Below are 16,770 nucleotides of genomic sequence, written 5' to 3' on the forward strand. Positions count from 1 at the left end.
AGCTAGGTAACTGGCCAAAAGGTCCTCGGAAGACACAGGTTGGAAAGCATGGCTGTGTAGGGCAGATGCCCAAGGCAGACGCCCACCTGCCTGCTTCACTAAAACTCTCTCTCTCTCTGTGAAGAACACAAGAACAGCAATAACACTAAAAAGATACATTGCTGCACATGTGCACTAACTCCACACATACACACAGACACACACACAATTTGCTTGCAAAGGATGTGCTAAAACCACACCCGACTGGACCCAAGTTGAGGGCCCTAACCAAACCATTCTTTTTTCCCAGCACCCCTCACATTGCATCAGATGGTCTTATTTCTCACAACAAACCTCTTCAAAGATTTGCCTATTTCCTTGCTGACAGTTTCTGCACGTTTTTCTGAATCCACTTTCTCTTTCCTAAATCAAAGTGACACTTTCAGTTCTTGTCTGACTTCTCATTCCTCATGGCATTCAATACCTCCTTCTTGGGACACTTTCCTTTTGGCTGGGTAGGGCTTTTATATGCATTTTTGTTAATTTTATCCTGAATGCAGGTGTTCTGATCAGAGACAGATTTCTTATTAAATAACTCACAGTAAATAATGTGTTGCCCTACTTTTCTAGTCCTACCCCTGGGTGACATTGAGAGCCAGGTCATTTGTCCTACACCAATATCCTAGAGGGAGAGGAAAATGACTTTCCCCTCCTGCTTATGAAGGGGCAGGAGGCAGTGGTCCTGGTGTCTCTGGAAGGGTCTCCTTTCTCTAGCCCTTTGGGAAGTAAATAATATCCCCCCAGGAGCTAGACCTGAGCCCTCACCAAGTTTCTAGGCCATTTTCCTCCTTAAAATGTAAATAGATAAGGAGATAGTTAGCCTTGGGGGCCTACCCTACATATCTCCACAGGGCTGTAAATGACCCTCCAGAAGAATTGAGAGATTATTATTATTTCAGGTTAGAGCAATTAGATAAGCAGCTATAGATTTCAATCTCATACCACCTGAAGAATCAGAGAGCTAGGCTTATTTATTATTACAGGGTCTGAGAAGTCCCAGGAAGTTTAATTTTCCCACAGTTCAATCCCTTGTTCCTTGTTTTAGTCCCTGGGGAATTTTCCTATGTATATACCACACAATTGGCCAATCTAACCAGCTGAACTTAAATTGACATGGGCAGTGACCAGATCTTTTTGGCTCAACTTAGGCAACATTTAATCAGAGCTATGATCAGGAGGATACTGAGCAATAGGATGCAATTGGTCTCACCTGTACACCCCAAGATCTCACTCTCTGCTATTTATTTATTTATTTATTTATTATTTATTTATTTATTTTGTCTTTTTTCGTGACCGGTACTCAGCCAGTGAGTGCACCGGCCATTCCTATATAGGATCCGAACCCGTGGCGGGAGCGTCGCCGCGCTCCCAGCGCCGCACTCTCCCGAGTGTGCCACGGGCTCGGCCCACTCTCTGCTATTTAAATGAACCTCATAAGTCTTTAGGCTCTATCTTGGGAAGTCAGGTGGCTTTTTGTTTTTTCTAAGTTTCTGTATTAACTTTTTCTACCTGGCCTGGGGTACATACTACGTACAGCAGGGTATCTTAACAACTTGCACAGACTTTGTCTTGGCCTGCATGGAGGAGATCTATGGCAAACTTTTCCATACACCACTAGCCCATGAGCTGAAGCTCATATGAATGCCTTTCAGGCTGAGGCAGGGTCATTGTTCACTTCAGCAGAAATCAAGAGGCATTTTCTACACTATCTGGATGGTCCATGGATTCTTCAAGTTATGGATGAGATCATCAGAATAACATAAGTTGGAACTTTGCTTCAGATTGCTGGCTTTGCTGTTCTCCTTGGTGGAAAAGCAAATAGATGCCCATTAGATGTGCTATCAAGAATAAGCATGGATCCTATGTATACATAAGATATCGATAATAAGGTAACCATAACCTTGCTGACAATATTACAGGGCAGTAGTATTCAGCAGTGGTTAAAAATCCAGTATGCACTTACAGTAGACATTGAAAGTCGTCCCAGAGTCAGTGACAGAAACTAAGGGTGCTGAATGACAGTCCGTAGGCCAGAACTGCCACAGACTGTTTGTGAACAACCTGTGAGCTAAGGATGGTTTCTAGATTTTTAAATAAAAACACATTATAAGAACAGGAATATTACACGACAAGTGAAAAATGTATGAAATTCAAATTTCAGTGTCTTTAAGGTTTTGTTGGAACTCGGCTGTGTTCATTTGTTCATGGATTATCTATGGCTGTTTTCAGGCTGTAAAGTTGAGTGGTTGCGACAGAGACCTGCAGTACTGAAGGCAGCTACTCACTGTTTGCTGACCCCTGCCATATACGCTATGGTCCCCAACCTTGTTTGGACAATAGAATCATCCTGAGAGAACTGATGCTCAGGCCCTTCAGACAAAGTTTTATACTAATTTGTGAGAATTTCCAAACTGATTGATCTGGAAGCCTGAGCCAAATGGTTTCACAGTGTAACTTCAAGTTGTCCACCCCTCCCCTTGGCCTTTCTCCCCAAACTCCTCTAAGACCTCTAGATATCTCCTTTGCGGGGATTTTTTACCACAGTGATGCCATTCTAGGTCCACCCTCCGCACCCCCCCAACTGCTGTGGTTTGAATGTGTCCCCCAAAGTTCATGTCATGGGAATTTAATCCTCATGCAGCAGTGTGGAGAGGTGGAACCTTATCTCTTAGATTGTGGGTCCTAAGGGCTTTGCCCTCAGGAGTGGATTAGTGCCCTCACTGAGGAAGTGGGTTCCTGACAGAAAGGACGAGCTTGCTCTCCTGCCCCCTCTCTCGCACGCGTACTCCTTGCCCTTCCAGTTTTTTGCTATGAAATGACACAGCAAGAAGGCCCTCGCCAGATGCAGCCCTCGATCCTGGACTCCCCAGACTCCAGAATCATGAGCCAAGTGAATTCTGTTTATTATAAATTACCCAGTCTCAGGGATTCTGTTGTAGCAGCTCAAAATGGACTCAAAGAAACCAGACAGAAAATTCTATTAAATAAATGTTGTTGATTCCTTATCCAAATAACATCCATCTTTTTTCCCCTAATTTGAACCTCCTGGGCCCTTAGTCTTGAAAAATAAGCAGTTGCTCTTTGACAGGATCATGTTTTAAGATCACAAAATAATTTTATTCTTTGAGTTGATTCGTCCACATTTGAACCTCTAGGTGGCAGTGGAAGCTCACGGTTGACATGCTTCTTGTTCTAGGGGTGTGGTGTGTGTGTGTGTGTGTGTGTGTGTGTGTAGTGTGGGGGTGTGTGTAGTGTGATGTGTGTGGGGTGTGTGTGTAGTGTGCATGGTGTGATGGGCATGTGTGCTGTGCTGTGTGCTATATGTGTATTGTGTTGTGTGTGCTGTGTGAGCGGTGTATGTGTGATGTATGCGTTTGCTGTGTGTAGTGCATCTGTTGTGTGGAATATGTGTAGTTTGATGTGTTTGGTGTGTTGTGCTGTATGTCCGCATTTGTGTGATGTGTGGTATGTGCTCTGTGTGTGAAATGGTGTGTCTTTGTTGTGTTTGTGTGTGTGCAGTGTGGGTGATGCCTTTGATGTGTTGTGTGTCAAGTCTGGTATGGTGTGTGTTGTGTATATGTGCAGTGTGTGGGGTGCGTATGTGCATATGCTTCTGCGTGTGTGTGTTTTTGGGTGTGGTGTGGTATGTGTGTATGTCGGGGTGTGATATATATATGTGTATGTCTATATATGCTTCTGTATGTGTATTGTGTGTGTGTGGTGTGTGTGTGTGAGCATGTGTGAAGCACAGGTATTGTAGGTGGTTGCGGCCTCCAGAAATGCCACTGTAAGGATCTGCTGAGTTAGGAGGTAGCGCCCTGCCCAGGTAAGAGCAGCTCAGCTACACACCTGGCACCATCCCTCCAGCCTCTCAATTCAAATCTCCCCTTTTGGGTAAATGCTGAATGGACAAGAGCCTTGGCTGGAATGAACTTTCTCTCTGTGGAAACTCCTCCTGGAGCTGAAGACCTGTTTTCTTTTTTTCCTCTAAGCTCCTGTGCTTTCTTTTATTCTCACTGGCCAGCAAGGGAGCAATGTGCCCTGCCTTTTAAATAGATTTGTATGGATTCTTACTGATGACTGCATGTGGGGCAGCAGCAGTCTTCCCTCTGTGTCCACCTGTGGACTGGTGAAAATGCTGCCTAATGTTCTAGAGTTCCATTTGTGCCAACTGCCCCATGTAACCTTTCTGCTAGGGGGCCAGGGTTAATTATGTTGCTGATCTTCTTTTGAAACTACTAATAGAAAAATTTGTCCTTAATTCTTTGGCCTTGGGCATCTCATAAGAAAGTTCTGGGAGAGGGCTGATAATGAAGTTCTTCCATATTAAAATGATTTTTGGTTCGCAGATGAACAAAGCATTGGAAGAGAGGCGGGGTGCTGGAAGAGAAGCAGGGTTCAGGCACACCCAGATGCCCGTGGTGGTGTGGAGAGGGTGCGGCATTCTTAAGAGGATGCCTTGCCTGCTGCTTTATGCACTTCTCGGAACCCCACTTTCCTCCTCTGTCAAATGGGGCCACGTCTCCCACCTACCTCTACAGCATTAATAGGGTTAAAGGAGATGGTGTGTCTGGGAAGGCTTTGTGAGAGAAAGTTGCAGATGCAGTTTCTGCTACTTCTGCTGACAGTGGCTCCTGGGAACTCTTGCTCCCCTGGGCTGACACCTGCTCTTCTCCAAGCCCTCCAGTAGCACCTAAGAACTTACACTGCACCGGGGCTCTGGGTGCTTCTGCCAACTGCACCATAAGGATGGGATGAAATGGAGGGGAAAGTGTATGAGCTCCTGCACGCAGCCAACCCCCTATTCCAGTGGCCCCCTCTCCAGTTCACAAGTCGGGCTCCTGGCTGTGGGTGTGGCCCTAGAGCTTGTGGAAAGTGAGACAGCACAGAACTGCAGCAGCACTGACAGAGCTGGGGTGTCAGCACTTTACTGCTGCAATGGGATGTGTTTCTTCTGCATCCCATCCCTGGGGTGCATTTGTATATTTCAGAGCCTGGGAGAGGGTGCTGTGCTCGTTCACCCACATCCTGGGCCAGGGTGCACTGTACCAACATTACCCATTTACTTCAGAACAAGCATGCTGGTGCCAGTTTCCCTTCAGTTCTGCCCTGCGGACGTGGCAGGCTGTCATTCACAGGCTGGAAACAGAGTCAGGTCTGGCAAGAGCAGGTCATCCCAGCTGCTCTCAGTGAACTTGACCTTTGTCCTTAATTGTTTGCGTCAGTCTACACATACCCAATTTCCTCTTGCCCCAGGTTCAAGCGCAGGTAAGAGGCTCCAGTTTGGACCCATATAATTGTACTGAATCATTTCTGTTAGACTCTATGTATGATTTTTAATGGAAGAGGAGCTTGTTCTCCCAGAAAGGCAGCTCTTGACTTCCCGTTGCCCTGCCAGGGGCTGCCATGTATTCTGAGACTCATCCAGGTCGGCCACGAGGGTTTCTTTTTAAGGCAGACACCAGTCTACAGAAACTCACTTGCTCAACCTCTCCACCCGTCAGGAGCCAAGGAGCAGCCAGGTCTGCTGTAACTCCAAGTCCAGGTGACCAGAGTTGCATTTAGATTTCTTGAAAAGTCACCTGGTCATGCATTCCTGGAGAGTCCGCATCTCCATTCTATCTTCTCTCCTCAGAGAAAAGTAACCATCTGAAGGCACTGGGCCTGTCATGGTTGGAATAAAATGAGGGAGGGATTCCTGACCTCTCTGAGATGCCTTGCCTGGGGTGTAGGTAACATTGTGGCCAGAAAGCTCACAGGCCAGTTTATAAATGGAGAGAGCTCATCTTCAGGCACATCACAGCAATCTAGTTTGCATACTGAACAGAAAAAGATACTGTTACCTTTCCCTCTTGTTCAGGTTTTTTTCTACATAGTCAAACAATAATAATGTGTTATTAATGTTCGTGTAACCTAACTCCAGCAAACTAACCTGAGCAAAAGTGAGAAAAGGTGGGCAGGTGTGCCCCAAGCCCAGTGGCTGAGTCCCTGCCAGCATCCCTAGGGCTGCTCCAGGACATCCTCTGACTCAGGGAGATCCAGCACCCTGCATCACAGACCCACGGGGGACCTGTATGCATCCAAGGGCTCAGAGGGCATTTGCAGATTTGGCTTCATTTCAAGACATTTCTGTTGGGTGTTAAACATGGGATCTAAAAGAGAAAAATCGATGTTGTGCAGAGTGTAGCCCTCACTAAAACTGATAATTGCTACAAAAATAGTTATGTGTCAGTGCCAAAGTTCCCAATAGTTTCCTAGGACCAGGAGTTTCCTAGGACCAGGAGTGTCTTTCTGTGGCACTTCTCTGCAGGGCAGTGGAACGGAGCCCGGGAGGGAGAGGACCACAGGGCAGGGGCTGGGCAGCACCTGTCAACCCTGCGTCTCAGCAGCAACAGAGCAGCAGCAGCATGGCTTACTGTCATGGGCAGTGAGGAGACATTCACGGCTGCTGGCTTAGTAGTTTTCAGATAATGAGCTTCTGGTAGAAGGCCTGCGGGTTTCCAAGCATATGCTCTAACAGATGGGATGGACTCAGCCAGGGAGAGGTGCACTTGGAGCTGTCAATCACTGGCTTCCAGCTTCTGGGAGAGAGCAAACTTTCAGAAAAGGAAAGAGAGGTGCTGGTAGCACCTGGAAACACATTTCAGCACAGGCTGACCTTGACCTACAGGGCTCTCCCCACCTCCCAGGATCCCAAAAAGCCCCTTGCCAGGCTTCAGATCAGTCCAGATGCTTCATGTGGGAAGAAATCTCAACTAGATCTGGGACTGTCCAAAAGGGGTGCCCAGACCAGCAGCAGCACCTGCAAACTTGTTAGAAATGAGAATTCCAGCCAAGCCAGCACCTGCTGGGCGGGAAACTCCAGGTGAGCTGCACTCTGCCCTGTAACAAACCTCTCAGAGGATCCCAGTCATGCTAAGGTTGGAGAAGCACTGACGGACCAGAGCTTGTCATCTGCTTTCCACACTATTTCTTGGACCCAGAGTATTACTAAACACAAAATGTGATCCGCACATACGTTTTTGGAGGGAATATGGAAGGAATGGAAGGAACTTTGTGGTATAATTTCAGCTTCTCTCTTCAAGCTTGGTCTCAGATTGAAACACTGTATTAAATCCCAGGAGGGAACACCTTAGGGCAGGCACACGTACCCCTCGAGAGAAAGATGTGGTCCATGGGATGGGTGCCTGCTCCTGCAAGACCCTGAGAAGAGCACGTTCCATAGAGAAATGAAGCACTCATTTCAACTCAGTCTTGAATATATTCCATTTGAATCAAGTTTAAGCCTGCAGTGTCACAGACTTTTGTGGAGTATACTAACATTTATAAAACAAATGTATTTCACAGGGCCTAGTTTCCAAAGCCCTGTAGTTTCAGATATAACCTAACTTTTTAAAATTACATATAGAAATGTTAACCTTGCAAAAGACAGGAAACTTTCCCCAGGCTAAAGTCTCTATTGTGGATATAGAATTGTAACACAGCAAAGTTGCAGGCTCAAGGACAGATGTCCTTGGAGCAGGTTAACCTACTGATTGATATGTTAAGAAAGTTGCTTTTTTGTTATGTAAAAATACTGAGGAAACTGCTGTAGGAAAACACAGTATTTGCTAAGCACAAGCTTTTGTTGGTGGATTGACTTAACCTTTTGCAAATTGCATTATGGAATGTCACTTTTTTATTTCACTGATGTTACCAGCTTCTATTGTTAAACTATACTTAACCGTAACTCCACCTATGTTCTTTTTCTGTAACCCTCTGGCCTGGAGAATAAATACTGAGACAGAACCCCAGTTTAGGGTTAATTTCCCAAAGGAGGAATGCCTCTCTCTTGAGGGTTCTGGGAAGTTAACCCCTTTGGGGTCTCTCACTGCTCAGAAGAAATGGGCTTTGAGTAATCCTTTTGCATCTCTGTCACCCCATGTGAGGCAAAGCAACAGACTTTGCCAATTAAAAAACAAAGCAGAGCAAAGCAAAACAACAAACCCAAACACTAGGGAAGAAGTTCCTGCAGAGGATGTGCTCCAGGGTGAGTGAGGGCGGCTGGGTCAGCAGCACTGAGCGGGGGACGTGGAGGTGAGACAAGGCTGCCAAGGGGTCACCTGCATCCTCAGGTGCAGACTGAAGAGCAGCTGCTGCCACCGGGGACCCCAAGCAGACCCAGCTCCAGAAAGCACCTTCATCCAGAGCAGGCGAGATGTCCACTCCTGCCACAGAAGCCCAGGGAGAGTAACAAGAAGGAGGAAGCTCTGTATACGCCAAATTGGCTTTTATTAGGCAAAGCATTTCTCCAAATGACTTAAACTGAGCTTCCAGTTTCTTCCTCTGTAAAACAGAGCTACTCATATTATCGTCAAGTATGCCCTGTGTTTGTTAAGTGAGACATGCTAGCGTTAGCATCTGCCACGTGGTGGTGCTAGTGGTTTTGAGAATGTGGGTTGCCGCCTATTCATGGAAAGGAAAATCAATTTAGGAAGTCATGATTTGAAATGATTTTTGTTGTTGATTGTAAATGATTTACTGGGGATTTGAACTTAAAAATCTTTTCAGAGTCATATTTGATGTTAACGTTTTAGATTTTTTTCTTTATCATACATAGTAAGGGTAAGCTTTTCACAGAATTTTTGTTTCAGTTGTATCTTATACACAAATATATTTATTGCTTGGAGTAGTAGACAAGAAAAATTGAAAACATTGTATCAGATGATCAATAGATACTTGTCTCTTTCCTCCTTCCTCCTCCATACCTTCATCTGTCCCTCGCAAAAATGTGGTGGCCACCTTTATCCATCTGGTATCAATATCAACGGTGGACACAAGTGAGGCCTAGTGAGGACTTCTGTGCATGGGCACAGGGTGCAGGCCACAACCTCAGCACACGGGGCAGCTGTTTCTCAGCTCTCTGCCAGGGTTTGCATGGGAGCAGGATACTGCCTGCACCCAGCAGGACCCGGAGGGCCGGTGGCACCACAGGGAGCCCCACAGGGACAAAATTGGGGTGCTTGTGGGAAGCTTGTAGATAAAGAAGAGACAGTGGACTACCCTCCTTGCTTACCCTTCTTGCCATATCTTTCTATAGGCAGGTAGTTAGAACAGGAGCCAATAGCTCAGAGGGCATCAGGAGGTAGAGGTGTGTGTGTGTGTGTGTGTGTGTGTGTGTGTGTGTGTGTGTGTGTGTGTGTGTGTGTGTGTGTGTGTGTGTGTGTGTGTGTGTGTGTGTGTGTGTGTGTGTGTGTGTGTGTGTGTGTGTGTGTGTGTGACCTACCCACCCACACACAAAGTTGTGTGAATGTATATGGGGGAGGGTGGGGATTTCTCAGCCAGGGCTGCACCTATTTTTGTGTTTGAAGAGAAAGCAAATAGGAGTGACCTGAATGAAGGTGAAAGGCATGGAGGCTGTGTGACAGCTCGAGATCAATGGTCACTGGGATGCAGGTAGAAGAGCCCCTTCAATTAACTGAAGACCCCGTGTTGCCAACACTCTCAGAAATAATAACTGCCCTTGGGTGGTGGCTGCCCCACTCCACCCTGCACAGCTGGGCCCTGTGGTGACATGCCTGTGTGCGGGATGCAGACCCAGCTGTCCCAGCACAATGGCCATCATTCCATTGAACAATGACCTTGACTCCAGGGAGCGGGAGCCATGGAGACTTACCACATGGTCAGCCCTCCTCCAGGTGGGCAGGACCCACCGCCTGGAGCCCCCTCTCCCCGGCTCCCCTCCTTCACTTACAGGCAGTCACCTGCTCTCCGGTGGGAGCAGCTAAGCGCCAGGCAACAGGAAGCTCCTTGCCCCCCGCTCACCTCCAGCCCACGGTGCAGCCCCCCAGGCCTCACCTCATTCCTGAGAACTGGAGGCTCTGGCCCGAGATGGTGGGAGGGACTCCTGCTTCCCAGAGGCTGCCGGCAGCCTGCCTGACACTGGCCAGCTCCCCTGGGCCCTGCTGAGGGGCAAGACAGCGACAGGACGAGCAGCTGGGCAGTACTTCTGTAGCCCCATGCTCATGGTCCAGGGCAAGCCATGTTATGGGACTGCTGTGAAACCCACCAGCTTGAAGACAGACGGGGGAGTCCTGCTAAGAAGCTCCCCTTCTCTCTGGGGGTGAGACAGGGGGCACTTTCAGAGGCTCTGGGTCCCTCACTTATAGTTCCCACCAAAACCCTGGGAGAGACAAGGAAGCTCACAGGAAACTTTGCATTTAGGGCTGCAGATGGTACATTGACATTATGACTACTTCCTAAAAACCCATTGTCAAAATCTCTTCAGCTTTAATTTTTTCTATAAACATGAGTCTGAATTGCTTGTGTGTGGCATCTAATAACTATTATGCATTTATATATTTTAAAAATATGAATGTAGTGCCTTTAGCCATTGAGATCCCAGCCGGTTTGTGGTGTGATGTGATGAAGACTTTGGGACGTGGGTTCACAGCCTTGGCTGCTCTTCAGAACCATCTGAAAAGCCATTTTAAAATCCCAGTGTTTTGGCAATGTCACTTCTGGGTAGATACCCAAGAGAATTGAAGGCAGGTACTTAAAGAGATGTTTATACACCATGTGCACAGTAGCATTGTTCACAATAAGCAAAAGACGGAAACAACCCAAGTGCCCATCGATGGATGAATGCATAAATAAAGTGTGGTACATACATGCAATGGAACATTATTCAACCTTAAGAGGGAAGGAAAATCTGACATATCTACAACGTGGATGAACCTTGAGGACTTTATGCTAAGTAAAATGAGACAGTCACAAAAAGACAAATACTGGATGATTCCACTTCCAGAGGCACCTAGAGTTGTCACATTTATAGGGACAGAAGGTAGAATGGAGGTTGCCAGAGGCTGGGAGGGAAAAGAGAGTGGGATAGTAACAAGTATAGAGTTTTAGATGGGTATAGAGTTTCAGTTTTGCAGGATGAGAAGAGTTCTGGAGATGACTGGTGGTGATGGTTACACAAAAATATGAATGTACTTAATGTCACTGAACTGTACACTTAAAAATAGGTAAAATGGTAAATTTTGTTATGTATACTTTATCACAATTTGTAAAAATTCCAGTGTTTAGGTTCTACCCCAGGCCAATTTGATCATAGTCCCAGAAACAGATCCCAGGAACTGGGTTCCAGTGCACAGTCCAGATTGGGAGCTAGTCCTGAAGGTTATTCCAGTGCTGTGAGATGTCAGCAGATTTCCAGGAGGCTTCACGGGAGTGGCTGAGGCTTGTCTTAAAAATGCTGATTTGCTGCAAAAATGAAAAATAGAGAAATACTGATCAGTTGCCCAGATTACTTGTAGAATTATTAAAATTCTGTTCGGGGTCCACTTATCGTAAACAGACACTTGCGTTCATGTGGTATTCAATCTCAATTGCCTGTGCTCCCTTCACTTAATGAATATGTGCTGAGTACCATGATGTGCCAGGCACTCTCCAAGGTGACAGTGAACAAAACAGCAAAGTCCCCTGCCCACACAGAGCTTCCATCCTACTTAGGGAGACAGACACAATTTAATAACTGTGTAGAAAATAGAATATGGTAACTTCAATGGAGAAAAATGAGCAAGTGCTATGGTCCGAATGTTTGTCATCTCCAAAGCTCACGTGGGAGCTTGATTCCTAATGCAGCAGTGTTGAAAGGTGGAACCTTTTAGAAGTGATTGGGTTGTGAGGATTATGCTCTCATGAATGGTTGATGGAAAGAGAGCAAGTGAGCACATTAACAAGCTCTCTTGCCCACCCCTCACCACGTGATACCCTGGCTGCCATGGGACTCTGTACAGAGTTCCCACCAAGATGAAGGCCCTCACCAGATGTATCCCCTGGACCTGGGACTTCCCAGCCACCTAAACTGTAAGAAATAAATTTCATTTTGTTATAAATTACCCAGTTTCAGATATTCTGATATCAGCAACAGAAAACTAGCTAATACAGCGACTTAAGGAGAATTAGGAGTCGGGGGAGGGGTGGTAGAACAGGGTGGTTATAATAGGGGTTGTTTTTTAAAAGATCTACCCGACTGGGCACTATAGGGCTTAAGACAAAACGAATATACATAAGAACTATAGTCTAGTGAGTATATTTGTTTCTCATAGGAGTAGAGGTTAACAATTCTGAAACTACCTGTATACTAGGATTAAACAGATCAGTTAATACATCATAGATAATGAGACCTGTGTACCTTACCCACAGAGAAAAAACTTTACAAATAAGCAAGGGGGGGAGATGCTAGAATGAACCCTATACTTCTAGATTACAGCCAGAGAGATCAGTATGAGCTCCTGTTTATTTTAATACGTGTACAATGAGTACACAGAAATAAATACATATGAACGTGTATACATGTGTTAACATGCACACGTTTTTTCTAGTCCTGCCTGCTGAGACAGCTTAGACACTGATGCCCCAGGAGCAGTAAGCACAGCAGCTAGACTCTGGTTCTTAACACTACTCTCCAGTAAAGGGAACCAGGGATCCATGGAGAAGTGTCTGAGTCTAGGGCTGGGGAAGGGAAAATATAAGATGAGCTTGGAGCATCTTGTTGTGCCAGAAAGTAAGCAAGTGATTTAAGAAAATACTGGGAGCAAGGTGTGAAGGGGTGGAGATGGCAGTATTTCAAAAGGGAAAATCCTGAAAGAGCTACTAATGGTCAAAGCCAAAACAATTTTAGCAACTAAACTAAATAATAATAGTATTTGATTATACCCCAAAGAATAAAATAAATAGCCATGAGCCCATGCTGATATAAATGATAGAACACATAAGGAAAATGGGAGAGAAGGAACACATCTTTCTTACAGAGTAATCACAATAACAAATGAGAAAGGGCTGAGGGAAACAGACACCACCATGAGAATAACACACAGTAACAACTGCTGCAGGCAAGGCGCCCTGAGCAATGCTAAAATTCATGCTCAAAACTTTGCTGAGAAGCACAACATCGGCACAGCCTCGAAGCTCTACCCCAAATCTTTCCTGATTTCTCTGGTAGTCTTAACACATGACCATGCGGTCTTCAACACTCCTGCCTCCAGGACTTGAGGCTTAGCAGAGTACAGAAAGGGCAAAGCAGTGACTTCACAGTGGGGAGATCTGGTGACACCACCTTAACCAAGGGAAGAAGGTGGCACCACAGGTGATGAGTCTTGCTGATGTCACGTGCCCCTGGGCGTGGGGAGATGAGACAGACACATCACTCCTATGCCATCTGCCCCCAAAACCCACAGCTTCGGTGTCACCATGAGAAGCACCAGACAAGCCCAATTTGAGCAAGATTCTACAAATTACTTGACAAGTATTATTCACAGGTGTCAAGGTCACGAAAAACACTGAGGAACTGTCCCAGACTGGGGACTAAAGAGACACAAGTAAATGCCATGGGGGAAGGGAGGTTTTGGATGAGATCCTAAAAGGGAAAAGAGCCATTAGTGGAAAATATGGTGACATCTAAATAATCTATAGTTTAGTTAATAGTAGTGTAGTTTAGTTAACTGTATTGTACTGGTGATAAATGCACCATGGTTTTGTGAGAAGTTAACATTAGAGGAAGCTGCGAGAAGGACCAGGAACTCTCAGCACTATCTTTGCAACTCTTCCGTAAATCTAAAACTCTTTCAAAATGAAACGCTAGATCAAAAAAGGAGCCATTGGCCTTGTAAGCCTTTTGACAATAAGTAATAACAAGGAATAGCCTCAATGAGGCCAGACCTTCCATACATGGAAGCAAAAGGCTTGGTTCCCAACACTCCTCAGGGAGACCCAGGCCAGCCTGACCACTCCTCTGTGACTCTTAGAGACAAAGGCTGACCACCACCCTCTGGTAGCAGGTGAGAGAAAACAGCCTGAGGAACAGGTTTCTTTCAGCCTCAAAGCCGAGTCTAGGCTAAATCATGGCCTCCTCCTTCCAACCTGCCAAACACACACGAAGGTTTTCCTTGGCAGGAAAAGAATCAGCTCAGACTGGGGTCACCTGTTAACTTGAGCCGATTACAGGTTAGACCCGGCTGGTTCTGGACTCTTCAAACTGTTGGTTTTGATGCCTTCGTTTTTATTTCTCTCCGATTTAGTCTCCACGTGTCAGCACAGCAAAGAGCTGTTGAAGATGCATGCTGTCTGCTGCTGGAGAGACGTCCTCGCCCATCAAGACCAAAACACAACTGCAAGAGAGGACTGCTGCCGTCTTACTCATTTTTTAAGTTTGAACATCATTTTTATTTACATAAATTTCACGAGGAAATGGCCTTGTAGAAGACAAGGGGGAGGGGAGGGCCGTCAGGGTTGGGTGCAGGGGAAGGAAGTTTTTATAACTTGGGAAGAGAACCACTGGTGATTCCAGGATTTCTCAAGATCCCCCTTGCCTCTTCCCTCCAAAGAGAGTATTAAATGTATATGTGATCGTGTGTGTGTATGAGTGTGTTTGTGTGTACATATAGAGTGTAGACTCAGTCACTGACATCAACACCTATAATGGAAAGAACACAGGAGCACAGGAACCCTGGCCCTGGTGAGAGCTTTACTACAAACTCTGTCTCTGGAGAAACACCTGAACTTTTCCAGGCCTCGTTTCCTCACCTATTAACCCAGGGGGTTGAACAGTGGTAACTTTTATCCTTATATCTCGGGTATAACTTTAGGGACTAATGATGAGACTGTGAAGTTAGAAGTAGAAAGGTATTGAGTATTGTGGAATTCATCCAACATCTTTCTGTCTAAACTAGTTCACACACACACACTAGGCAAGAGTAATTCAAGTGCTCTCTCAGAATTTCTCAGTAAGCCCAAGAAGAAAGTTGACTGAACATTTATAAAATATTTCCAGATGATGTCAACAGCCATCCCTTTCATAACAGGGAAGTGTGTAAGTACGTGTGTGTGTTGATCACATAGGTCAGTTTATTGCTGTCTGACAATCTCCTGGGACTGACTTCACCACGAGCAGTGTTGAACCCTTGGTTTCAGAAAATGTGGGTCTAAGTCTAAGTGAGCATCCTTGGCCTCCTTTCTTTTCTAAGGCAAGAGACAGTCCTCTAATTACAGCATACAACAAGAGTTAAAAATTAATTACTTCTGTCTACCCAGGACAGGCAGTGGAAGACTTTGCTCTCTGGTGACAAACCCCCACCATGACCCATGGCTCCAGGTGGGTCCCCTGCAGCCCAGATAAGGAGGCATGCCCTGGGGGCCCCGCTGTCACCCCAACACTGGTGGGGCTGGAATGACGCATGTGGGGTGAAGAGAGAGGAAGCCAGAAGCCAGCTCAGAATGTGCGGCTGCCTGGCTATGAGCAGTCAGGGCTTGCTGCACGCAAGGCGCAAAGTGAGGATGAGACTTTGCAAACATGGGACAAACTCAAAAAACTCTTTCTTAGTGACTGGGTTTACTTACATCAAAAATGTGAATGCCTGTCGTTAGCAAGGGGCTCACAGGCATTCTCAGACATCAAACTCTGTACAGACAGAAAAACCGCATTCTGACAAATTTAAGGAGAAATAAACCAAAACTATTCATGGATTTAATTGCTCATAAAACACAGATGGACTGTAAAGATTAAGAGGGAAAAAATCTGGGCCAAATAAACATGGAGTTAGTAAACACAGCAGAAACTATTTGAGACATTGGGGACAAAAATTCTAGGGTCAGATCACCCAGCCCTGTTGTTAAACCTCCTATCTCAGCCACAGACAGGCCATGGCCTTGAGTGGCCCATGCGGGGCAGGGTGCCTGGTGCAGCTGGAGCAGGCGGGAAGAGCCTTCGGATGCCCAGTGCATGCGCAGAAGAGCGCTCCAAACGGGGGGCAGCTGTCACAGCACAGTGCACCTGCATGTCATCGGTGTCCACTGCATCTCCATCAACTCTGGCCATTATAACTAGGAAGAGGAGGAGCCAATAAACTGAAAAAGAAGTCATATAAAAAAGTTAGGAGAATTCCTGGATTTGGAGATGACTTTTCAAATACATCTCTTCTAAAATATTGGTGGACTCCCTAAGCATTTCCCAATGTTTCTAACAATTGAATTTCAAATTTGACTCATTTATTGGGGCTTACTGGCCTTCATGAGTATTTTAGCCATCATGAAAATAGAATCTGGGGGACATTTTCCCAAATGTCAAGACGCATTATTAGTTATTTACTCAGAGTAATTACACCACAAAATCATCAGCCTTCATCAGTTTAATCCAGGTTAATGGTGAATGCGTAGATTCATTTTGGAAGCCTCCCTCAAATTACATAGTGGAAAAAACCCAAAGATACTGTCATTAGGGGCTTTAATCGTTACTCTCAGCAATGCTAAAGACATTCCAGATCAGCTAAAGCTGTATGGTAACTAAAATTAGCAAATAATTTGATTATTTTATGAATGTTTTCCAGCAACAAAAATCTAGGTACAAAAATTGATGCACATTTTTTTCAACAATAGCTCGAAAGCTATTATAAAAGTAAGTCAAATACAACTCACTGTACTTGCTGTACACAACTGTACTTGCTATAAATGATCCCCCCACTTACTGCTTGTACTTTGAATTGCTGTGCCAACATCTGTCACCAGTGAGGTGGCTTGTTGAGGTTATAAACTAGCAGGAGGCTGAGACAGTGTTTACGATAATCAGAACCTCCATGACCTACCTCTATTCCCCCAAAACACATTATTTTATTTCTATTCTTTCTACTAAAATCTCAGATATTTATTATACTGTGTGGTCTACAATTATTCGTATTCAGTGCTGCCCCATAT

The 16,770-nt window shown here is 45.5% G+C and overlaps 1 pseudogene; it reads right to left on the bottom strand.

Moving 5' to 3' along the window:
• The window catches only part of LOC134381096 (DNA-directed RNA polymerase III subunit RPC5-like), a 54,211-nt pseudogene extending 38,313 nt beyond the window's left edge, over window positions 1-15,898 (bottom strand).
• Between the last annotated feature and the right edge of the window lie 872 nt (window positions 15,899-16,770).

The sequence above is a fragment of the Cynocephalus volans genome, chromosome 6, assembly GCF_027409185.1.
Source record: "Cynocephalus volans isolate mCynVol1 chromosome 6, mCynVol1.pri, whole genome shotgun sequence".
Classification (NCBI taxonomy): domain Eukaryota; kingdom Metazoa; phylum Chordata; class Mammalia; order Dermoptera; family Cynocephalidae; genus Cynocephalus; species Cynocephalus volans.